Source organism: Sus scrofa, chromosome 6, assembly GCF_054392235.1.
Source record: "Sus scrofa isolate SSC_HxYL_T2T_F1_AM1 chromosome 6, Sscrofa_HxYL_maternal_Yorkshire_Landrace_v2.0, whole genome shotgun sequence".
Classification (NCBI taxonomy): Eukaryota; Metazoa; Chordata; class Mammalia; order Artiodactyla; family Suidae; genus Sus; species Sus scrofa.
This window is the reverse complement of record NC_139388.1, coordinates 122,706,023-122,732,856: the sequence shown is the minus strand read 5'-3', so window position 1 is coordinate 122,732,856 and position 26,834 is coordinate 122,706,023. Positions and strand designations below refer to the sequence as shown.

General features: G+C 37.5%; 1 protein-coding gene across 1 annotated transcript in view; it reads left to right on the top strand.

Moving 5' to 3' along the window:
- Positions 1 to 26,834, top strand: part of NOL4 (nucleolar protein 4) — a 701,612-nt gene that overhangs the window by 95,927 nt on the left and 578,851 nt on the right. The window contains exon 5 of the mRNA XM_084964462.1: positions 19,427 to 19,632. The gene's annotated coding sequence lies outside the window, so the exon portion shown is untranslated. The remainder of the gene's footprint in view (positions 1 to 19,426; positions 19,633 to 26,834) is intronic.

Here is a 26,834-nt window from a genome sequence, read left to right as displayed (position 1 = left end):
GGGGGAAAACTCTTTGGAAGTTGACCAAAAAAAAATTCTCTTCAATTGTGCAAAATTAAACAAGATGTGGCTCTTTCTGCCTTACCTCTTCTTGGATTTTATAGCTCATCAAAAACACATCAGTCTTTAAAACTTATGTAGGTAACAGAAATAAGAAAGTATATCCATGGAGTTCCTGTCATGGCTCAGTGGTTAATGAATCCGACTAGGAACCATGAGGTTGCAGGTTCGATCCCTGGTCTTGCTCAGTGGGTTAAGGATTCGGCGTTGCCATGAGCTGTGGTGTAGGTCACAGACGCAGCTCAGATCCCACATTGCTGCAGCTCTGGTGTAGGCCAGTGGCTACAGCTCCGATTCGACCCCTAGCCTGGGAACCTCCGTATGCCATGGGAAGTAGCCCTAGAAAAGACAAAAAGACAAAAAGAAAAAAAAAAAAAGTATATCCAAATGCTGGTCTAGATTTAAATTTTCATATTATCAAGTTAGAAAAGTGATTTCTCATTTTATGATTAGAGTATTTTTTTGCAGTTATTAAAATTTTAATTTTTTTATTAAACTATAGTTGATTTACAGTGTTGTGCCAATTTCTGCTATAAGCATACTGACCCAGTCATGTATCTATATATCTAGATATATAGATATATATATCTATATATATATATACATTCTTTTTTCTCATACTGTCTTCCATCATGTTCTATCCCAAGAACATTCTGACATAGTTCCCTGTGCTGTATAGTAAGACCTCATTGCTTATGCATTCTAAATGTAATATTTTGAATCTACCAAGCCCAAACTCATGCTCCATCCCACTCTCTCCCTTCTTCCTCTTGATAATCACAAATCTGTTGTCTATGTCTGTGGGTCTATTTATGTTTTGTAGATAAGTTCATTTGTGCCGTATATTAGATTCCACATGTAAGTGATATATGGTTTTTGTCTTTCTCTTTCTGATGTACTTCACTTGGTATGAGAATCTCTACTTGCACCCATGTTGCTGCAAATGGCATTATCTCATTTTTATCGCTGAGTAGCATTTCATTGTATATATGTACCACATCTTCTTAATCCATTCATCTGCCAATGGACATTTAGGTTGTTTCCATGTCTTGGTTGTTGTGACTAGTGCTGCTATGAACACGTGGGTGCATGAATCTTTTTGAATTATAGTTTTGTTGGGATATGTGCCCAGGAGTAGAATTAATGGATCATGTGTTAGTTCTATTTTTAATTTGCTGAGGAACCTCCAAACTGTTTTTCATATCAGTTGTACTAATTTACATTTCTACCAACAGTGAAGAAGAGTTCCCATTTCTCCTTATTGTCTGCAGTGTTTGTTGTCTATAGACTTGTTAATAATGGTCATTCTGACCAATGTGAGGTGGTACCTCATCATTATTTTAATTTGCATTTCTCTAGTAATTAGTGATGTTGAGCATCTTTTCATGTGCCAATTGGCCAACTGTATGTCTTCTTTGTAGAAATGTCTATTTAGGTCTTCTGAACATTTTTTGATTAGGTTGTTCATGTTTTTGTTGTTAAGTTTTGGTAGTTGTTTGTATATTTTGGAGATTAAGCCCCTATCAGTTGCGTCATTTGCAAAGATTTTCTTCCATTCTCTGGATTGTCTGGTTTTTTTTTTTGTTTTGTTTTTTGTTTTTTTTTTAATGGTTTCCTTTGTTGTGCAAAGGCTTTTGAGTTTAATTAGGTCCCATTGATTTACTTTTGTTTTTATTGTCAATATCTAGGAGGATTGGAAGAATCAATGTTGTCAAAATGACTATACTGCCTAAGGCGATCTGCAGATTCAGTGCAATCCCAATCAAATTACCCATGACTTCTTCACAAAACTAGAACAAAATATTTTAAAATTTGTATGGAAATACAAAAGACCCTGGCTAGCTGAAGCAGTATTGAAAAAGAAAAATGGAACTGGAGGTAACAGGCTCCCTAACTTCAAACTATACTACAAAGATACAGTAATCAGAACAATATGGTACTGGCATTTAAACAGAAATATAGATCAATGGAACAGGATAGAAAGCCCAGAAATAAACCCAAATGCCTACAGTCGACTAAGCTATGGCAAAGGAGGCAAGAACATACAGTGAACAAACGACAGTTTCCTCAATGAGTGGTGCTGGGAAAACTGGACAGCTACATGTAAAAGAATGAATTTAAAACATTCTCTAACTCCATACACAAAAATAAGCTCAAATGGATTGAAAACCTAAATGTAAGGCCAGATACTATAAAACTCCTAGAGGAAGACACAGGCAGAACATATTGACATAGGAGTTCCCGTCGTGGCGCAGTGGTTAACGAATCCGACTAGGAACCATGAGGTTGCAGGTTCAGTCCCTGCCCTTGCTCAGTGGGTTAACGATCCGGCGTTGCCGTGAGCTGTGGCGTAGGTTGCAGATGCGGCTCGGATCCCGCGTTGCTGTGGCTCTGGCTGTAGGCCAGTGGCTATAGCTCCAATTCAACCCCTAGCCTGGGAACCTCCATATGCCGCAGGAGCGCCCCAAGAAATAGCAACAACAACAAAAGACAAAAAAAAAAAAAAAAAAAAGAACATATTGGCATAAATTGCAGCAACATCTTGTTTGAATTAAGTATACTAAATGAAGTTGACAAGGAAGACAGGTGCCCAGAGACTTTCTATGTAACTTTTAAATTGAAATATTTCTCAATATGTAATGTGGAATATAATATATGTAATTGTGTGTGGAATTTTGTAGCCTATCAGGAAGATGGTCACAAGAATGTTTATTTGTAAAAATTTATCTGCTCAAGTTAGATACCCATTATTATACTAGCAGGCAGAGGTGCATGCTTAAATGAGTGCCAGCCCAATGAAATTATAAGTAAAACATTAGAATTTTTTTCCTCACAATATGTGTAGTGTGACAGTTAAGCTTTCTCATTATGTATAGTTTTTCTTTTTTACCAAAATTTTAGCGGAAAAAGTTTTCAAAAATGAAATCATAGTCCCCTGGTGGCACAGCAGGTTAAGGATACAGCATTGTCATTGCAGTGGCTTGCGTTGCTGGTGTTGCATGGGTTCAATCCCTGGCCCTGGAACTTCCACATGCCATGGGCACAGCCAAAATAAAATCCCATTTTCTTTAAAAAATAAAATAAATGGATTTTGGCAGAGGGTGGGCCCTGAGATCCTTGGGACCTTGTTCTGTATTGAATGTATCAGATTCATATTTCTTCACCTAGAGAACCAGCTCACAAAATATATAGTCCTCTAATTTACAAGTTTTTTGTTGAGGACAAAGAGTGGATGTTTTAAAATCTTTCTCCCCCATGCTAAATATCTAACAAAGTAGGTTGGAATCTCCATGTAAATGGTAAGTCAGCAGCAGATTGGGGGCAGGGAGTGAGGGTTTATGTTCTAAAGTTGATATATAACTGAACCTGTGAAAATGCTGTTAAAATATATTACATCACTAAAAAAAAAAAAAAATCAGAAGGCATATATAACAACTTTCAGCAATTCCAGCATGGTTAGATTTTCCTGCAGCTTTGAAACAGATGATGGGCTACAGAACATATGAGACACTTTGCTTTAAATCACTTGCCTTTTTTTTTTTTTTTTTTTTTTTTTAAGGGCCATACCTGCAGCATATGGAAGTTCTCAGGCTAGGGGTCAAAAAGGTGCTGCAGCTGCTGGCCTCAGTCACAGCCACAGCAACACTGGATCTGAGCCACCACATCTGTGACTTATGCTGCAGCTTGCAACAACACCAGATTCTTAACCAACTGAGCAAGGCAAGGGATTGAACCCACATCCTTACAGATACTATGTTGCATTCTTAACCCAATGAGCCACAATGGAGATTCCAATTTGCTTGCATTTTAGGGGCCAAGTTTAACCCCCTTAAATGTACCCCATGAGTTTATACTCTATTATGATATTTAATATTTAATATATAGAATTTGAATTTCTCTAACTTAAATATGTTTATAGTATAACCTTGTACATGATAGGAGCTCAGTGATTATTTGAATAATTGATTGGGCAAACTGAAATATTGCTTTTTCTAGAAGCCAACACTATTGAACAAAAATTCCTTGCTAATTTTGTCGGCCTCCTCTCTAGGACTGAGAATTTATGATAAGGTCAGTTCGTGCTCTTTTTAGAAAGGGCTGAAATATTTGTTTGGAAGCCAGGTGTTATATTGCAACTCAGGAAGACTCAGGGAAACCAGTGCTTTTGAGCTCTGACTGTTTACAGATATGACCTCAGTTCTGCTGGTGATTTTATAGCTAAGGGATCAGTCAATGTGTGTAGTTATTTTGGTCAAACCCCATAATTATTCCAGCCTTATGCAAAGTGATGTTTTTGCAGCTTTGCTAAGATATCCATGTGCATCAGAGGGTCCAAAAGCTGTACTTGTTAACAGTGCTTGGAAAATTTAACTTTTTCATAATCCGATGCAATATAATTGGTATCATGCCGTCACTCAAAATAGGCTTGTTAAAGAAGTCCAGAAGCAGAATTTGAAATGTTAATAGCTACCCATGCTGTTAACTTCTCTTTGTTACTCTTCCATGATAGAGTTCCCAAACTCATTGGTTTGTTCAGGAAGTAACCATCCTAATCTGAGTGTTAAGGAAACATGAGTCATTATTTTATGGGCAAGAGATGAACAAGCCAGGCACTGAAGCCAGATATCTCTGGAAAATCTACTGGTAGGGAAACCAATAGATTTTGTTTTCCTGATATAAAAATAAAAACAAAATTCTGAACAAATATTATAATAAAAGACAGCAGTAGGCTTTAAAATTTTATTTATTTAAAGTTTATTTTTAAAAGAATTTTTAAAAGAATTTCTTGCCATGAAAAAACTTGTTTTTCCACTCTTAATGGTAATTTTAAAAAGAATGACACAAAAACTTGCTTTTTCAATTATAATGATGAATTTACAAATAGAAAATCATGAATGCCTTGTCCATTCTTTAGAGAAAAAAAACACATCACTGTTACAAATAGGAAACTACCATTCTCTTCTTGGCAATTATTATCTTAGCCATGAAGCATTTTTTAAAATTTTCTTGTATAAAATCCTTCGTAATCCTAAGTGGATTTTTTTATGATAGAGATATTTCTTAAAATTGTGATTAACTTTGAAATAAGAAGATAATAACAATTTATGTTATCTCTACCTTCAGATTGTTTGGTTTTTATTAATGCCGAGATAAAACTACTAAAAAAATTCAGAAAAATAATTTATAGCAAGATGTTATTTTGAGTGGCATTAAAGAGCAGAATCAGATAAGGAAAAAGAAATCTTGTGTTTTGTTTTGTTTTTCTTTTGGACAGATTTATTTCTGGTTAGGGAAATATATCTGCCACATTTAGATACTTTTGCTTGAGTTTCATGCAACTAATTTCCATAAAAATAAAAATTTCACTCATATAACGGGAGAAACAGAAATATACACACAATAAATGTCATTCCCTTAATTTTTCAGTGTTATTTATTTTGGAATAGGGAGTACAAAATATGTAGAACCCATAAAAATACTATATAAATCATAAAGTCATTTCTACAGCTTGCATGGATCCCTTACATATGTATTTCTTTTAAGATATAAAAAGATCCTTTGGAAAATCAATATAAAATGTTTGTTGAACAAATCATAGACTCAATCACCTAGTAACAATAATATTTCATATTTGTATAGTGCTTTACAATTTACATTGCTCTTCCACATATATTATATCATCATGGTTTTAAGCAGTCTTTCCTTTTAAAACAAACATTTACACTGAAAGTTATTTAGGTACTGCAGGCAAAAGAATTACAAAGGCAAAAGTCAATGAAAGATGATGAATGAATTAATCAGGAAATAGAAGCCAGCTTGGAGGTTTTCAAGGTGCAAGTGGTCAGTGACATTCATATTAATTACAGGGGAGAAATCATGTAAGATGCAGACTCAAAATGGTCCATTAGATTTGACAACTGGAGGGAAAATGGGGGGAGCAGTTAGAGAGGAATGATGGGCAGAGGAGGATGTATGAGGAAACTACTGGAGTTTCAGCATCTGGATGACTCAAATGCAAATTCTCTTTTATATTCCTCATCTCATGGTCATATTTCATAATTTGCCTACTTAAAGTTGGCCTCAAACCTGTATAAGCTTTAGGTCCCAAAATGCATGATCCATTACTGATTTTGGAGATGTAAGCCTGATATGGTGAACTGAGATATAAATAGGAGAGGAGAGGAAGAGATAGTGAGTGTGAGTTATTCTTTCTAGAAGCCTGCCTGTGGTCAGGGGAGTTGAGTGTATATACAAAGAGCCAGTTTCATGGGTGTGTGTATAGGACATTAACACAGGATCCCATGGCTCAGAAGGACACCAGCTTGGGGTTTAATGCTCTTCCATTGCTGTCTTGGTATTCTTAACTCTATCTTTTATTTATCGATTTATTTATTTATTTATTTATTTATTTATTTATATGTCTTTTTGTCTTTTTAGGGCCATACCCATGGCATATGGAGGTTCCCAGGATAGGGGTCTAATCGGAGGTATAGCCTCCAGCCTACACCACAGCCACAGCAACACCAGATCCAAGCCACATCTGCGACCTACATCACAGCTCACAGCAATGCTAGGCTAGGGATCGAACCCGCAACCTCATGGTTCCTAGTCAGATTTGTTTCCACTGCACCATGACAGGAACTCTTCTTTTATGTTTTATAAGTGAGGGCTCTTAGTGAAACAAACACTGGGGCCTTCACGCTTCTCTAGCCCTGCCTCCCCCTACCTCCCACCCTCCTCTCAAGGAGAGGGTCTCTGCTACTTGGTCCCCAACCTGGAGCCCACTTGCCTCTCTGTTGCCACCCCACAATTTGCTGCCTCTGCCCTGAGAAGGAGCCTGCACATGGGCCTGAGAAGGGTCAGGGTTTGATATGTATATCCTGCCATGTCTTGGGGCTGGGAATGGAGATAGCTGCCCAACCTGGGCTGGCAGCTTCATGGTGTGTTCAGTGGGTGACTGGTCAGAGACTCTTTGTCAGTAAAGACTAACATATAGCCCATCTTGGATCCAGGTATTTAACCCCTAATTTATCCCTCCCCCCACCTTTCCCTTTGGTAACTGTAAGTTTGTTTTGTATGTCTCTGGGTCACTACTATTTATAAAATAGATAATCAACAAGGACCTACTGTACAGCATAGTGAACTATATGCAAATTTTTGTAACAACCTATAAAGGGAAAGAATCAAAAAAAATGGGTGTTATATCTATATATCTATCTAAGTAAATAAAAAATGTATAACTGAATCACTTTGCTATTCACCTGAAACTAACACAACATTGTAAATCAACTATATTTCAATTTTAAAAGAAGTAATATGAGAAAAAGAATGTATATATATGTATGACTGGGTCACTTTGCTTGATAGCAGAAATTGACACAACATTGTAAAGCAACGATAATTTAAAAAAATAAATCAAAACTACCATGAGATACCAACTCATACCAGTCAGAATGGCCATCATTAGTAAGTCTACAAATAACAAATGCTGGAGAGGGTGTGGAGAAAAGGGATCCCTCCTGCACTCCTGGTGGGAATGTAAACTGGTACAACCACTGTGGAGAACAGTATCAAGGTACCTTAGAAATCTATACATAGAACTACCATATGACCCAACAGTCCCACTCTTGGGCAATATCTGGATAAAACTTTCCTTGAAAAAGACACATGTACCGGCATGTTCATTGCAGCACTATTCACAACAGCCAAGACATGGAAACAACCCTGATATCCATTAGCAGATGATTGGATTAAGAAGATGTGGTATATATACACAATGGAATACTACTCAGCCATAAAAAGAACAAAATAATACCATTTGCAGTAACATGGATGGAATTAGACACTCTCATACTGAGTGAAATAAGTCAGAAAGAGAAAGACAAATACTATATGATATCACATATCTGGAATCTAATATATGGCACAAATGAACCTTTCCACAGAAAAGGAAATCATGGATTTGGAGAATAGACTTGTGGTCGCCTAGGGGGAGGGAGAGGGAGTGGGGTAGATTGGGAACTTGGGGTTAATAGATGCGGACTATTGCCTCTGGAATGGATTAGCAATGAGATCCTGCTGTGTAGCACTGGGAACTATGTCTAGTCACTTATGATGGAGCATGATAATGTGAGAAAATAGAATGTGTACATGTATGTGTAACTGGGTCACCATGCTGTACAGAATTAAAAAAATTATATTAAGAAAATAACAAAAAAAATAATAAATTTAAAAAAATGGGTTTCAACCATTTTTTGTGGTTGGGGATGACTGACCTATGGGAAAGGGAGATGAGTGGCTAGACATTCCCAGACTATACCCCTCCCTGGGCTGTAGCGTGTGGACTGAGGTGATGCTGAGGCTGGAAGGAATGCAAATGCCCATGCCTGTGTGGTAATGCAGGAACCCTGATGCCTCTGAGGGTTGAGAAATAAAATATTGCCTGCCATATTGGTAAACAAAGGAGGTACAGTCATCAGAAATTGCACCCACCTCCAAGGGTGAGCTGGTGATCCCTGAGGGAACTCAGGAAGGAAACAAAAAAATATCTACCATCTAGCAGTCCTTGGATTTCGGCCACTTCCAAAGGTGAGCCCTGAGGATGTGGAAGCACAGGATACAGGCCCCAGGTAGCTGAGGTGCATATCAAAGGAATGATTTCAGTGAGTCCTGACCTCTGGCATCTTCCCATACAAAGAAAAACCCCTAAATTCCTTAACTTGAGATTTCTAGTTTTCTTTTATTGACAGTAATCTTTTGTTCTGACTACTTGCCCTTTGTTGCAGAACTCCTATATATCCTAGCTTCCCCCTAGCCTCCTTGGAGCAGTCTCTCAGAAAGATCTGAGCTGCTGTGTCCTGGCCTTAAAACTTCATTTTATTGAGTTTTGTCCACTCAATGAAACATACCTCTCAAATTTATGTTGGTGCATATTTTTTTTAGTGAACAAGGTCTTCATTTCAAGGCTCTGTGACTGGAGGGAGCCTCTCTTTCCAACATTCCTGATTCTGGCCTGAATTTGTCTCTTTTGGCTATCTCCAGACACCCTCTGAGGATGAGACACAGAATGTGAATTTTATAATTTTTCTGATGTCACATATGAGTTAAATACATTTGCGTTTAAAACTAGCATGACACAATATCAATACGAATGATACAATTTATGCTAAAAGTTTAACTTTTTAATTTGACTATATTTGGAATGACATCAATTATCAAATACAGAACTACATGATGAGAGAAGGAGAGAGAGAGCCAGGAAAATTGCTTTACAAATATCTTTAATTCTTGTATTTTCCTCTACTTTTTTTTGGAAATTTTCTTTTTATTTAATTTACTTATTTATTGGCCATGATTATGGGATGGGGAAGTTCTTTGGGCCAGGGATTGAACCCTCACGACAGCAGTAACCAGAGCCACAGCAGTGATAGTGCCAGGTTCTCAACCCACTGAGCCAACAGGGAACTCCAGCTTTCCTCTGCTTTTGGAACAAAAGTCTGTATTTTCACCTAACATTGGGTCCTACAAATTTTGCAGTTGGCTTTATGAGTGTGTTCAGCAGAGAAATAAAAGTTTGAGAAAGAGGACACTTGGGAAATCCATGTTTTGATGTGCTAAATTTGACTTTTATAAGTTAGTACCATCACCTCAAGTGGGAGAAGATAGTTTTGCTGAAATTTCTGCTTAAATTACTCAAGTGTTTCTGATTCAGAGATTAATTCATATGTCTGTAAGGGAGGCTTACAAGCTGCAAGGGAGGCAAACATTATACATTTTGTTTCTGTAGTGCTAGGTGGTGTGGTCCATGCACAGGTTGGAAAAGAATTTCCAGACTCAGAGCAAGATGAAGAGAAAGTCAAGTTTATTGAGGCAAGAAATGGTGCTAGCTCAGTAGGACAATTTCCTGATGATCAGGGAGCACTGACACTGAGCACATGGTTATGTCTGTTTAAATAGCCCAGGGACAAAGGAGAGAGAAGAGGTCTTACAATACATCTGCTGGCTGGTTGGTTGCACGCATATAATTTCCCTACAGGGGTGGGAAGAGAAGTAGGCTCAATGCCTTTACTAATACAGGACATAAGGGAGTAGGCCAGGCTGCTGAAGGGAAGGAGGGGGATCAAGAACTTTGTAACAGTTGCAATGAGACAGGTGGGATGATAAGGGTCTGGTAATTTTTATCCTGCAGGAGGCTCTTTGAGCTTATGTTGTTGGAGAGGCCTTGAAGTCCCACACTAAGTAGTCTCTGTATCATACCAAGGCCCATAAAATTGGGGGTTGTCCAAATTTAGGAAGTAGTTGAAATGCTATAGGAAAAAACTGTGGATGCCTCATTCATATCCCTTGAACTTTACCGCTTTCAGTGTCCTCTGGCTGACCTTGACCTCCAGCTGCCATTGTCTTTGCCTGAAAGCTATTTCCAAAGCCAGTAAAGGGCTCTGCTCATTCATAAGGCTGAATGGAAGTGCCAGGGTGAAGTAATTGCTTCAGAAGAAGGCTTCAACCAGCGACTGTTAGGAGCTTCCTCTTTATTCCCTTTCTCCTTAGGTGGGATATCAAGGAGATGTGTGTTTTATGCCATTTCTTAGAATTTACAAGTGGGATTCTAATCTCTCACTGTGGCAGTTGGCTTGATAATAGACCTTTTCCTTTCTGCCTTCCTTGCCCTCATCCAATTCCCCTCCCCTAGGGATGTTTACTTCCCATATGATCACCTTGTACTTGGATCTTTTGCTCAAGGTCAGCTTCTGAAGGAACTCAAGACATATGCCAAATAGCAAAAAGAGTAATGAATGTCTACCTCTCCTCATGCCTCTGCTTCAGTAACCGGTGTTTGTGAAAATTTCTTTAATAACACCTCTCTCTGTAACAAAATTTGTCTAACTTGTCCTTTGATTAGACCCACAAGATCTAGGACTGTGTTCTTGGAACTGTGTATCCCCAGATTCTTTGTAGAGTCTTCATGTGATGGTACCCAGTAACTATCTACCAGTGTCCACGTGAACAGACTTGTGAATGGTTATGTGTTTATTCAAACATAACAGCTCATGGAAAGTTTATTTATTTATTTATTTATTTTGTCTTTTTGCTATTTCTTGGGCCGCTTCCACGGCATATGGAGGTTCCCAGGCTAGGGGTCCAATCGGAGCCGTAGCCACCGGCCTACGCCAGAGCCACAGCAACACGGGATCCGAGCCGCATCTGCAACCTACACCACAGCTCATGGCAACGCCGGATCGTTAACCCACTGAGCAAGGGCAGGGACTGAACCCGCAACCTCATGGTTCCTAGTCGGATTCGTTAACCACTGCGCCACGACGGGAACTCCTCATGGAAAGTTTACATGAAAAATGTTCACTTTAATACCATTATCTGAAATCCTGATCGAAAGGATTGTGATTATCTCTGAATTTTCCAGGCTTCCCAATTTTATTTTGGGCCTGGTTGCTGTGTAGATTGTAGGCATGTGATCACACTGATTTTTGCATGTGAGGGTGTGCAAAGAACAATGCTTTATTGTGCGTGTGTTTTTATTAAAATTGCAGGGAATGTATCCTGAATTTGTCTTTAACACGGCAAACAATATTAAGCAGACCCAAACTGGGTGGCAAACATAGTTTCTTGTCCCCGATGCCTGAAGGTTTTTGAGGGATCTAAGAGGATGTGTATCTTATCAGAGACCCAGTCCAACCCATACATGTTCTAGCCCATGGGTTTGGTCCTAGGATTTTCTGTGGAGGTGTCCTTTAATGTTTTTCTTACTGAGTTTTTGTGCTGAATTTAAAGTTGGTGAAATATGCCAGCTCAGGGCTTCTCAAATCTGAGGATCTCTTTTTCCTAGAGAATAAGTTCGGCTCACCAGAGCTAATGCCACCCACATTCCAAAACACTACCAGAACGTGGGCTCCAAGCAAATGCCTCTGCATTACCTTCCCCAGAGCAAAACAGCTTTTCGAAGTGTATCAGTTTGAAGGTCACACTTGTTTCTTTATCTTTTCCCTATTAAATTTACAAACCATACAGATGGCAGAATGAGTCGAAGGCTTTGAGCAAGTGTCTGTTAATAGCGAAGGAAGCAACAATAAGTTTTCCAGGCACTTAGAGAAAAATTTCCTAAAGCAATGAAAGAAAAATATGCTTTTCAGTGTTCCAAGTTAGAGATCACTGCTAGTTTGAATAATGGAACATGAAAATGTGACTGGCTGGATGGGGCAGTAAAGTCTCCAGGATAATCAACTATCCTTAAAGTAAATAAATGAATAGCTAAAACTTCAATTCTAAAGTAATTAAGAATTTAAGAGCTATGTAATTTTTTTTGAATTTCCTACTCTGATTTAATATTTGAACTTAGACATATTTTAACATATTTTTAAAGTTGGTGACCATGTTTCAGTGAAAATTTATTTATATTTTTATTTTAAAATACCAAGTTCCAAAATGTTTTAAGGTTATATTAGTTTCCTATTACTGTTCTAGTGAATTACTAAAAACTTAGTGGCTTAAAACAATAGAAATATATTGTCTTATAATTCTGGAAGTCAGAATCTAGAATGGATTTAATTGGGCTTAAATTAGAGTATCAGCCAGATTGTGTTCCCTCTCAAACTAGAGAAGAGAATCCATTCCTTTTTCTAGTTTCTAGAGGCTGTCAGTGTTCCTTTAACTCATGGCTCCTATCCACTACCTTACAAGCCAACGAAGATGGGTTGTTTTCACATTAAATCATCCTGCCTCTGACATTTCTGCCTGTCTTTCATTTCTGGGGACCCTTGTGTTTATATTGGGCCTACCTGGATAATCTAAAATAATCTCCCCAGCTCAAGGTCAGTTTATTAGCCACTGTAATTGCATCTACAACCTTAATCTCCCCTTGCCATGTAGTATAACATATTCACAGATTCCAAGAATTAGGATGTTGACAACTTGAGGGGCTCTTATTATGGTTACCATAAGATGATTTCTAGAAATACATAAAACTAGCAAAAGAACATAAACTACAGCTTAAAAGAATACAACAAAGAAATAAATTGATAGGGACATAGAATGGTCAAGAAATTAAGCCAGCAGAAAAATGCACACTAATCAAGTCCTATACATATCCTTTGAGTTTCAAGTCGGTGATTCTTAAACTCTAGGTTTAAATCCTAATTTTGGATGGCATTCTTGAAGGGATTAAATGAATCAGAAACAAGACTAATCATGTCAGCAATAATTATATCACAATCCCTGCCCCAGTATAACTCTCCTATTCTTATTAAAGCAATCACAGAGAACTTGATTGTCCTTAAGTACAGTCATTGCTTAAATAGAACTGTTACTGCTTACACCTAATTTTCCTATGAAAGAATGGGGCAAAAATCTTGCATGTTCTGTAAAATCTTCCTTTTGGTGCCAGCCTGATTTTTCCTTATGCCTCTCTCATCTTATTGAAGGAAGATGAACCCCACTTTACATTCTACTGAACAATTTGCTATGTTCCATTTGATAAATATTTCCATGACAACAGGTGTACTCAATGATAATAAAAAAAAAGTCTAAATGCTTGTCAAAATATAGTGTACACTCATGTTGTACCAGAGGGTTAAAGCATACTAGTCTTAAGCTTTCTATCATTAAATAAAAAGATAGATACATACACCAGTATGCCTCTGATCTGTACCATAATTCTTAATTCATAGTGTATGTAAGATAAAAGCAGATTACATTCTTAACAAAAAGCCAACTATTCCTGACAATAGCTAATATTCCGTTTCAATACACTTTATCTCTGATATGCCTAGCCCTTTTCTAAGTGCCTTCACATGCTTTAACTGATGTAATCTGCACAAAGAGTGCCTTTTTTTTTTTCTTTTTTCTTTTTTCTTTTTAAAGCCGCATATGCAGCATATGGAAGTTCCCAGGCTAGGGATCAAATTGGAGCTACAGATGCTGGCCTACACCACAGCCACAGCAATGCCAGACCTGAGACACATCTGCGACCAAGACCACAGCTCATGGCAACGCTGGATCCTTAACCCACTGAGACACTGCCTGGGATTAAACTTGCGTCCTCATGGATGCTAGTCAGGTTCCTTACAGCAGAGCCACAATAAGAACTCCAAGTGCCTTCTGTTTCTACTCCCATTTTACAAACGAAGTAATTAAGGCACCAAGAGGCTAATTGAGCTCTCTGAGATCCCGCTAATAACAAGCTAATAATAGCAATCTGGGATTTGAATTTAGCTAATCTGACTTCAACTCTGTGCTTTTACCATACAGCATCGCTTCTAAGAACAAAACCAAAAAATGCACCTTCACAATCCTCATAAAGAAGACATTATGTCAAGCTTTATAAGGAACTTACTGCTTTGTGTAACTTGGTCTATTGGATATTTTTCCCAATAGAAGGTTGAGGAGAAAGTTATACTTTAATCATTGAAGGAGAGCTTATATTCTAAAAATCTCCTTCACCTACAATGTGCTCCTCTTTTCCCTCCTTCCCTCTGCAATGGCTAACTCCTCATGCAAATCTTATAAGAAGTATAGTTCATTTTATTTAGCTTATTTTTTGTTGAAGTACAGTTGATTTGCAATACCATATTAGTTTCGGGTGTACAACATAGTGATTCAAAATTTTTATAGATTATACTCCATTTAAAGTTATTACCAGATAATGCTTATATGTCCCTGTGCTGAGCACTATAACCTTGTTGCTTATCTATTTTATGCATAGTACTTTGTACCTCTTAATCTTATACCCCTACCTTGCCCCTCCCCCTTTCCTCTTCCCACTGGTAACCACTAGTTTGTTTTCTATACCTGTGTCTGTTTTTTGTTTTGTTACATACATTTGTTTGTTTTGTTTTTCAGATTCCACATGCAAGTGGTAACAAAGTATTTGTCTTTCTCTGACTTATTTCACTACATATAATACTCTGTAGATCCATCCACATTGTTGCAAATGGCAGAATTTCATTAGTTGTGGCTGAGTAGTGTTCCTATACAAATATACATCTTCTTTATCCATTCATCTCTTGATAGACACTTAGTTTGCTTTCATATCTAAAATGTTGTAAATAATGCTGCTATGAACACTGGGGTATGTGTGTTTTTTTGACTTAGTGTTTTCATTTTCTTCAGATATATACCCAGGAGTGGAATTGCTGGATCATATGGTAGTTCTACTTTTAGTTTTTTGTTTTCCACAGTGGTTGCACCAATTTACATTCCAACCATAAGTGTACAAGGATTCCCTTTCCCCCACATCCTGGCCAACATTGGTTACTTGAGGTCTTTTTTGATGACAGCTGTTTTGATAGGTATAAAGTGGTATCTCATTATGGTTTTGATTTGCATTTCCCCAATGAATGGGGTGCTGAAAATCTTTTCATGAGTCTGTTGGCCACCTGTTTGTCTTCTTTGGAAAAATGTCTACTTAGATATTCTGCCCTTTTTTAATTGGGTTGTTTTTTTTGACATTGAGGTGTATGAAGTATTTATATATTTTGAATATTAACCCCCTTATCAGTCATATCATTTGCAAACATTTTCTTACATTCATTACGTGGCCTTTTCATTTTATTGATGGTTTCCTGAAGTATCACTTCTTTAGGAAACTTCTTGTGCTTCCCTGTTCCCATTACTTAATTACATTTCTGTATTAAATGCTCTAATAAATAGTGCTCTTTTCTTTCATAGTGCTCATTTTAGTTTGTAATTAATTCTTGTGAATTTATTTCTTTGTTTAGTTTGTTATTTTGTAATCATTTTGTTTGTAATTTATTTTGATTAAAATGTATCTCTTCCACCAGACTGTATCATCCATGAAGGAAGAAACCATGTCTATTATTTGTTCCCCAGTGTACCTCCAGACTTAGCATGGTGTCTGGCACATAATGGATGATTAATAAGCATTTGCGGAATGAATAAAATCTTAGTTTCTGTTCTTTTGTATATCACTTCTTTTTTGTTATAAGCAATTTTATATCTCAAATTATAGGACTAATTAATTTGGTTACAAGATGATATAAGGGAGTTCCCATTGTGGTTCAGTGGTGACGAATTCATGAAGATGCGAGTTTGGTCCCTGGCCTTGCTCAGAGGGTTAAGGATCCAGCATTGCTGTGAGCTGTGGTGTAGGTCACAGACGTGGCTCAGATCCTGCATTGGTGTGGCTGTGGTGTAGGCCGGCAGCTGCAACTCCCATTTGACCCTTAGCCTGGGAATTTCTTTATGCGACAGTTGTGGTCCTAAAAGAGAAAAAAAAAAAAAAAATTTAAAAAGTGAAAATATTTTATTTCTGAAAATCTACATTTATTGCATTTAGAAAAATATAATTTTTATTTAGATAGAAGATGAATAATGTTGTTCTTACTACCATTCACTGTTCCTTACATGTACCCTCAAATCCTTTGCCTCTCACTTTATCCTACTCTTTTAGTTAAGTCAAAATCCAGCTAAATCCCAATACTTTGCCTCCACTGTGCCTTCACCTGCAGAATTGAACAAAAACAGAACCTTGACAACTGGTAATACCTTAAACCTCTGATCCCTGACTATAGTAAGGGGCTCCTTACTCTTTTCTGGCAATTATATCATAATTTTTCCTCCATTCAGTCATATTCTTCAAAAAGACTCTTTCTCCACTCCATTTGAACATCCAATGCTACCACACTTTTCCTCACCTCTGACTGATACCTCCTTCTGATTTTACTGAAGGAAGATTCCCTTAAGGTCACCAACACCTCTGTCCACCTACCTGTGTCTGTGTTTGTAACTCTGCCTTCCCTTCTGGGACTGTGGGTGAACCATCTCATTCCTCTACCAGATCCCATCCTCTCCTCATCCTCCAAGCTTGGTCCTCCAGCAATTCTCCCTTCTTTCCTGCCACTTCAGTTATTTCCTCTTTTACTGAATCATCATCTGCTGTTCCCTTTGCCTGGATGCTGTTCCTTCCAATCTTTGTTCAAATGTCACTCTTCATTTGAGGACTTCTTCTACAACTTTGTGTACAATTCCATTCCCATATATTCCATCACCCCTTTCTCCTTCATTTTTCTTTAGAATAGTTATCTCTGTTCATCAGACTCTGCATTTTACTGCTTTGAGTATTATCTGCTTGGCCCCTCCCCCACCACTCCAAACTTGAGTTCCTCAGGACAGGGATAGTTTATGTTTTATTCACTTTCCTATCCTGGTACCTAGAACAATGCCTAGAACAAATAAGTGTTCAGAAATTGTTGACTGAATGGCTGAAGTAAGGTAATCATACTTCGTGTAATTGTTTAAAATGTACAAGGTGTTTTCATATTCATTTTTTCATTTAATCACAACCACTTTGTAACTATAAAATGACTCATGTTATTAGTCCCACTTTCTAAATTAAAAGCTGAAGCTTAGAGAGTTGATGCATAACTAGCACTATAGATCCTTGGTTTTCTGCCTCCTACTTTATTGCACTTCCTATCATTAACTCATTCCCCAAATTAGTATTGAGTATCTGCTGTGTACAAGACATTGTGCTATGTGCTGGGGATAAAGAGATGGACAAAATGTGCTCTTAACCTTCCAGAAGTCCAGAGTCTGGTAAAGCTCAACACATACTGAAGTTCTGGGGTGAAAGTATGAATGAGGGTAGGACGAGGGAGGCAGAAGGAATACATGGAGAGTGAGAGCTAATTCTCCCTGATGGGATCAAAATTTATGTTAAGACTTGAAACTTAAGGACCAGTTTGTCAAGTAGGTAGGGAACAGGAGAAAAGTCTACACAGAGGAATAAATGAGAATAGAGACATCATGATTCGGCTTGTATTAACAGTGATTTTTAAAATAAGAAACTGTAATGATTTAGATCTCTTTCACGTATCTGGGTGTAAAAAGTTTGTAATGGATGGGAATAAAAAGACTGACTTTGTAATGAATTTTTTAGTAACTATATTGGAAAAAGGAAGCCCTTATGGGGATATGAATAGTTCTTTTTTTTTTTAAATCAAAAACTTTTCTTGGAATTAACAGGTGAATAGGCTCTGAGAAAGGAGTTAAACAGCCCAAACACAAAGTATAAGCATGTTGATATCCAAGGGTGTATTATTGACTTGATTACAAATGTAAAATCAACTTTTCTATTGATTTGTCAAAATCTGGCATTAGCTGGTAGAGTGTAGATGTGATTGTGTTAAGGCTTCAGCACATTCATGCTGTACTCTGAAGCCCTGTGGGTAGAAATATCCATCTCCAGATGCATCCAGTATTTATCTCTTTACTAGCACTTTACTTGTCCTTCCCTTGTATTTGGCTCATTGATGATAAATACCAGCATGAGTTTTGGTTTGTTTTTGGTAATATGGTTAGAATTACCCAGAGGAAGGAAGAGGAGAAATATCCCTAGGTGAGGAAATAGGAAAAGAATGAAGACTTCAAAAAAAAAAAAAAAAAAAAAGGAAATTTTTGGTTTGGGTGACCAAAATAGATTAAAATTCCGATGTACTTTGAATTCAAAACTGAATGACTTTCTCAGTGCTTCTTTGTAAAATTGAACTTTTATTTTTATCAAAGTAATACATATTCAATTTTTTTAAAAAAAAAAAAAGCTTATGAAAAACAGCAGTTTGCCTGCTTTGTTCTTCCGCAGCCTTGATTCAGGCTTTCTAGAGGCAACCACTTTCAACACTTTGAACTGTTTCTTCTATTATTTTCTTCTGTATTTTGAAATAATACACTTATAGTGTTATTTATTTTTCAACCTCAGACATGTTTTATTGGCTTCTGCTCTAACCCCCCATCAACACAGTTCTTCTGCAATTCCGGCTTAGGTCAATATTACAATGTTTACATTGTAAGTAAGTGAGTGGGCATTTTATGTGTGGACATTTAAGTCTGTTATTTGGGATTTTAAATATTGATTTGATTCCTTAATGTTATAATTTATAAAATGTTTAAAGTGTTTTACCTTATGCTTTGAAATTCAACTTACAACTTTTATTATTCTATCCCTAATTGATTAGTATTAATAGTTGTTTATAAGAGAGCCTTTTACTAATGTTTCATCCCATTTACAAACTTAACTCATTAAAATCTTGTAAGCAGTTTTAAATTTTATTTCCTATTTAATGTGTTTAAGTATTTCATTTTTGTGACTAAGAACCCAAACCAAGAAATTAAACAATCCTAATAAATCTAGCCAAGTAAACTTATAATAGTGTAATTCTCCAGTTATCTTAAACATTCTAACATAGCTGATATATTTCTAAAATTCTGTTACACTTTCCAACTAAAACACTCAAGACAAAATCAGATACTCTGGAATATTAGGGCTAATCCGTTGGATGAATAATCTGTTAGAATACCAATTTTTTTTTTTTTTTTTTTTTTTTAATGGCCATACCAGTGGCACATGGAAGCATGGAAGTTCTCAGGCCAGGTGTTGAATCTGAACCACAGCTGTGACCTACACCACAGCTGCTGAAACACTGGATCCTTTAACCCATCGTGCTGGCTGGGGATTGAACCCTTGCCTCTGCAGTGACCTGAACCTATTGGACCATAGCAGGAACTGTGGAATGCCAGATTCTTACAAACCAAATTAAAACAGAGGTATGAATGTTTTTGTTAATGGCTGAATTTAATGTATTATCTTATATTTTACCCTAAGTTTCTCAGAGTTAAAGACTATTACACAAAGGAAATAGTTACCTTTTTCTAAGCAAATTAGAATTCCTATCACAATGGATAATGCCGACCCAGGCCAAAGCCTATGATTATTATTTTTAAAGTAAATCTTTAAAAAACAATTTTGATCTTGGTCCATGTGCCTGGAATTCCAGTAACTAATTACCTAATTTTTAAGTTTAATTTGGGACTGAATTTTTCTACCCCCATATCTCCAAAATCAGGTTGATTCATTATGTGATTGGATTATTCTGGTTGATAATATTCTGAATTCTTTTAATATTCTCCACATTTGGTAAGGTAACAATATCTACAGATGTTTAAAAAATATCCAGTTCTATTTTATATACTTCACATGTCTTGATGTTATTCTAAATGACAATAATTATATAAATATTATTCCAAGTGAACTACACAGTGTTCTATTATTGTTTCTTATATTAAAAGTGTTGTTTTTCATTGTTTTTGCATTTACTTTGTAATTTTGTTCCTACTATAGTTTACGGATTCTAAGACATGCTCTTTTTTTTGGTTTTAATGTTAGTCTGAAATTAGAGCTCCAAAAATGAAAGTTTATAAAGTCCTTGATCAATTTATTTTGTTTGTATTTCCTCTTTATATATAGTTAGCATAATAGAAATCCATGTCTACATAAGTCTAAATTTAAATAAATACAGAAGAAAACATAGTCATTTAATTTGTAATCATTTTTTCTTTGTAGTATGTAAAAAGATGGTACATTTTATTTATTTTTAAGATTTTATTTTTTGAAGTATAGTTGATTTACAATGTGTTAATTTCTGCTTTACAGCAAAGTGATTCAGTTATGCATATATACGTATATACATTCATTTTCATATTATTTTCCATTATGGTTTATGAGAGGATATTAAATATAGTTCCCTGTGCTATACAACAGTGCCTCTTTGCTTATCCATTCTATATAGAATAGTTTGCATCTGCTAATCTCAGATTCCCAATCCTTCCCTTCCATGTCCCTCCTCCTCAGCAACCACAAGTCTGTTCTCTAAGTCTGTGTGTCTGTTTCTGTTCTGTAGATAAGTTCATTTGCATATTTTAGATTCCACATATAAGTGACATCATATGGCATTTGTCTTTCTCTTTCTGACTTACATCACTTAGTATGAGAATCTCTAATTGTATCCATGTTGCTGCAAATGGCATTGTTTGGTTCTTTTTTATGACGGAGTAATATTCCATTGTGTGTATGTAACACATCTTCCTAATCCATTTCTCTGTCGATGGACATTTAGGTTGTCTCCATTTCTTTGCTATTGTGAATAGTATTGCTTATTGGTGGTACATTTGAGAATCTGTAATATCTTAGATTTAGTGAAATACACTGTCACTTATTTGTCAAAAAACACTCTGAAAGAAAGTGTAAAATTTCTCTCAATATTGCCAAGCACATCAGGTCTTACCTCATATCTCTCCCTATTCTAGTCTGGTCTGGTTGTTCTGAGTCTGCTACCCAGCTGTTGTGGAATCACCCTTCACCATTATCCCTGGAACTTCCTTCTCTCTCCTTCCTTGAATTCTCTATTCCTGGCATCTCATGTCACCTTATTCCTTGGTTTATTCCATCATTTGAAAGAGCTCATCCTTGAGATGTTGAATTTCTGAAAAATATTTCAGTCTAGCCTCATACAGTATATTATTATTAATAATTTTCTCTTGCCTGTGTTCTCTTTTTAAAAATGTTTTATTTTTTATTATTTTGAAGAACAGTTATCATTTAGATGATAAATCCTAGATTGACCCTCTATTTTTCTTATCATGTTCCCTATTTTCTATTTTTTGACTTTTCTCCTGTTTCCCAATTGATTTTCTGAAATGCATCTTCTAAAATTTCAGCTGAATTTTTCATTTCTGCTCTTCTATGTGTAATTTCTCAGTTTTTTTCTTATTTTTCAAATGGTCTCCAAAAACTGTATTCCTTCTTTGTTCTCTCTTTTATGATCTTAAATTTATTACATTCTATATATTTCTGCTACTGTCTGGTTTTTCCTGTTTCATCCAAGTATGTTTGTTTGTTTGTTTTGCTCCCTCCCACCTTAAATGCCATCTTCAAAAGTCAGGATCCTGAGCCAGTTAATTTGCTCAGAGAAGAATCCTCTAATGTCTATGGGCTACAAGCTCACTACCAGTGAGTGGTGAGCTGAATGGAATAAGGATGAGGAGAAAGGGGTCAGTTAACCCCACTGTTTTGTCTTGGTTCTATGTCTCCCTTTGGCCCTTTCTCTGGGTCTCAGGAAGAGCCTCTCAGCTCAGCCTTTCCAGAGAGAAAGCCTCTGTCTTTAGCCTGGATAGTGGGAAGGATATGGCCTGAGTTAATTCCAGTAGACCTTGTGCTTCTGATAGGGTATTTAGGTAGAGGAGAGAGCTATAAAATACTTTTAACATGTGAATGGAGATTTTCAAAACAACTGTTACCAGAGGAAAGACAATATCCAATCATGTATCTCTTCTTTCCTCTTTCATTCACTCAGCAAGTATTTATTTAGGGTTTACTTTGACTGGTAAAAGACAAGAATGCCTTGATCATCCTGAAGCCAGTCACAGTTCCTCTTTGACCATGGTGCTTAGACACAAGCCAAGAGAAGACCACTAAAGAAATTATCACACAATTAGTCAATTACCTATTTGTATTAAGTGTTATGGAGAAAAGGACAGTGTCCTAAGAGTATTTAAGAGGGTGAATAACACATTTTGATGCTAGAGTGTGTGTGCAGGACCAAGAGTTAACTAGACAAAGTTGCAGGTAGCTTAGAGGAGGAAAGATATTCCAGGCAGAGTGAATAGGAAGCTTAAAGATCCTGCTGTCCAGAGGCTGGAAGAGAGTTATCTTGTTTACGAATGGAAAGGAATCCTATGTGGCTGGAATACAGTGAACCAGAGGAGGGTAGCTGCAGGGGAGGTGAAGAGGTGAGGGCAGGGCAGAGTATAGAGGTTCCCAAAGTCAGGCTATGGATTTAGGGAGGGACTTGCTCCAGTCTGTTTCTTAAAAAATTACTCTCCTTGCTGATGGAGAATTTATTGAAGGGAAAACATTTAACTGTGCGTGGGTGTAAAATTACATAGTCTTTCAGATAAATGATTTGGCAAAATGTATCGAGAGCTATTAAAAATTCATAGCCTGTGGTCTGTTAATACAACGTCTACAATTCTATCTAAAAAGCTTTAAAAAACATAGACTTATATACACATATATATTTGTAGTTGTTTATAAAACTGAAAAATTATGAACATTAGAAAAAGGAAAAATTATATTTAAAAATCAAATAAATATAGCAACAGCAACTGCATGTACTATTTACTGTTTTAGCTGTTTGTGTATATTTTAAATTACCTAATAATTTTATGAGACAGGTAATATTAAAATCCCTATTTACAGAGAAATCATTTTACAGATAAAGCATGGAGGGGTTAAGTATCTTCAAGGTCACCAGTGGTGTTGGGTGAGATTCCAACAATAGGGGAGCAAATTTTCCATCCTAAATTGTGTCTCTTTGGCATGAGGATTAATTTAATTTAGGCTGATTGCTTTTTCTTTCTCTCTCTCTCTCTCTTTTTTTTTTTTTTTGGCCTCCCCATAGCATATGGAGTTCCTGGGCCAGGGATTATATTGGAGTTGCAGTTGCAACCTACGCCACAGCTGCAGCAATGCCAGCTCCTTTAACTCGCTGGGTCAGACCACAGATCAAACCTGCACCCTGGTGCTGCCGAGAAGCCACTGATCTTGTTGTGCCCCAGCAGGAACTCGGATTTCCTAGGCTGATTACTTTTACGGCCCAAAATATTCAGAAACAAGCTTTGACCTTTCCCTTAACTGCCTAAAAGAATATAGAGGACCTGTTCCAGGAAGGGCGCTGTCACAGTAAATAACTGTAGTATCAGCTAGGTGTGTAGACAGGGAGGAACCTAACACGTCTGCTAAAATTCCTCTCCATGTGCCATTGTCTCTACCTGGCCCAGAGCACTTTTGTTTACCAAACACTTGCTTTTCCTCTCCATGTCAGTTGCCTTCCTCCCCTTTGAAGTCCCAAACCACCACTTCTAACATCCTCTTTTGTCTTTAGCTGAAGACAGTATTTAAGATGAGAGTTTCATCCATTTTGGTGAGTTTCTCAGTTTTCCTGGGTCTCTTCTACATACACTTGTTATTAAACTTTAACATGATTGTCTCCTGTTAATCTCTCTCATGTCAATTTAATTTTTAGACAGGCCAGAAGAACCTAGAAGGGTAGAGGAAAATTTCTTCTTCCTTGAGGCAGTCTAGGCTGTCATTTGAATCCCATTCCTGAGCTTTTATAACTACATGAAATTATCAGTTAGCAACCAGTTAAGCAGCTAGTAGACTAGACCATGGAGTATTCTTCAAACTTCAAAATGGAGTTCTCAAGAATATTTTATTGGGTAAAATGTTTACAAAATAGTATTCAATTAAGAAAATCAAGACACAAAGTTGACAATGTGTTTTCTTTTGCTTTTTAGGGCTGAATCTGAGGCGTATGGAGTCAGGCTAGGGGTTGAATCAGTGCTACAACTGTGGGCCTATGCCACAGGCACAGCAATGTGGAATCCAAGCCATGTCTGCAACATACACCACAGCTCATTGTAACATCAGATCCTTAACCCACTGAGTGAGGCCAGGGATCAAACCCGCATCCTCATGGATACTTGTCAGATTTGTTTCTGCTGCACCATAACAGGAACTCTTGGCTATGTATGTTTTGATTATGTAAAATAAAAGTTAGGTACATGTGTGGCAGGACTATTAATCTGTATTAGGCTGTAATTCTCTAGAATCTTTCTCTCTTCCTTAGATTATAGAATTCTCTTATTCTTACTCCAAGAGGCCTGTTTCCAAGCCCATTTTGTTACTGAACCAAACTTGGATCTGCTCACCCAACAAGCAGCAAAGCCAATCCACCAACCTCTGGTTGTGCTGAAAGAAAGTATAGTGTTTATTGTACGGTGCCAACCAAGGAAAATGGGCAGCTTGTGCTCAAAAGTCCAAAAATCTCTGATGGCCTTCAGGAAAGTGCTTTTAAAGACAGGGTGAGGGAGAGGGTCACAGGGTGTGTGGTCAGTTGTGCACAATTTTCTGATTGGTTGATGGTGAAGTAACAGGTTGATGTTTCTGGAATCTTAATCTTCAACCTTCAGGTTTCAGCTGGGGTCTACGTGCTGGACGTCAGCATGCAGTTAACTTTCTCCACCCAGTGGGGATTTTACTATCTGCAGAACAACTCAGGGATATGGCTCAGTGTATTATCTATATCCCTTGTGGAGTAACTAAAGGTCCTTGACTTCATTTTATGACTAAACTGTTCTTTGTCCTGCTTAACTGCTTTCCTTTGATTCTGCATTTTCTTACTTCTTTGATTAAATTTACTCTTTGAAACCTCAGGAAGGCCTAGGAGGCTAAAGCTTTTCTAAAACAAACATGAGGTGGGGGACACAGAGGCAGGGTGGTGTCTGCCCTTAGGAAGGTCCAACAGAGGCCTGCTCAGTTTCAATTTCACTTATAGGCATAGATCACACCTATGAAATGACTCTGAAGACTATAATTATCAAAAACAAAAGTTGCAGATTACTGATGTGCTGTGTAAAAATATTCACAGGCTTGCTTGAGGAGCAGGTTTTTCTACTCCTTGAAAGACTTGGAGCTGTGAAGAGGTAAAGGCAGCCTGAGAGAAGAAGCAGATGGGAGGAAGGAACTAAAAGACATTGATCCTTGGGGAGGAAAATAAAGCTTTCATTTGCAAGTACCAAGCAAATCTATCGGTGCCATTTTCCTAAAGGCATTTGCTGCCTCACAGCCAAGCAGTTCTCTCCTTGCTAATTCAGGAGTTTTACTGGCCTCGTGCCCCAGGATATCTGCCCCCTTCCAACTGGTACCTGCAGGCAGTCCACTAACTGAAGGTTCTGGAAACCTGTAGAGGATTGAGATGTCCAGCAAGATGGTTGTTAGAATGGACTTTGAGCTGGAACAAGAGCTGATATCCTCTTTTGTTGCAGAGGCATAGAAATAAAGGAGAGAAAATAGGTATACCTTAGCGATATTGTAGGTTTGGTTCCAGAACACCACAATAAAGCAAATACCACGATAACACAAGCCACATAAGTTTTTTGGTTTCCCGGTTCATGTAAGAGTTATGTTGGAGTTCCTGCTACGGCACAGTGGATTAAGGATCTCTCATTGTCTCTATGACAGCTTGGGTTTGATCCCTGGCCCAGCACAGTTAAGTAAAAGATCTGGCAGTGCTGCAGCTGTGGCAGCAGCTGCATCTTGGATTGAATCCCTGGCCCAGGAACTTCCATATGCCATGGGTACAGCCATTAAAAAAAAGAGAGAGAGAGTTATGTTTATGCTGTACTGTAGTCTAGTCAGTGTGCAATAACATTATGTCTTTAAAAAAGAATTTAAAATGCTAACCATCATCTGAGCCATTGAGAGCCATAATCTTTTTGCTGGTGGAGGATCTTGTCCTGATGCCGATGGTTGCTAACTGATCAGGATGGTGGTTGCTAAAGGCTATGGCAATTTTTAAAAATAAAAATAAGACAACAATGAACTTTGCCACATTGGTTGACTTTTACTTTCACTTGATTTTTTTTTTTTTTTTTTTGTCTTTTTGCTATTTCTTTGGGGCCGCTCCCACGGCATATGGAGGTTCCCAGGCTAGGGGTCGAATCGGAGTTGTAGCCACTAGCCTACACCAGAGCCACAGCAACGCAGGATCCGAGCCGCGTCTGCGACCTACACCACAGCTCACGGCAACGCCGGATCGTTAACCCACTGAGCAAGGGCAGGGACCGAACCCGCAACCTCATGGTTCCTAGTCAGATTCGTTAACCACTGCGCCACGACGGGAACTCCTTCCTTTCACTTAAACTCTTAGAGGCCACTGTGGTGTTATTCACTGCCCTCATTTCAATATTATATCTCAGGGGAAAAGGAAGCCTGAGGAGGAGAGAGACAGGTGAATGGCCATTTGGTGGAACATTCAGAACACATACAACATTTCTCATTAAGTTCCCTGTCTCAAATATGATTGGTTTGTGGTGCCCCAAAACAATTACAGTAGTAACATCAAAGA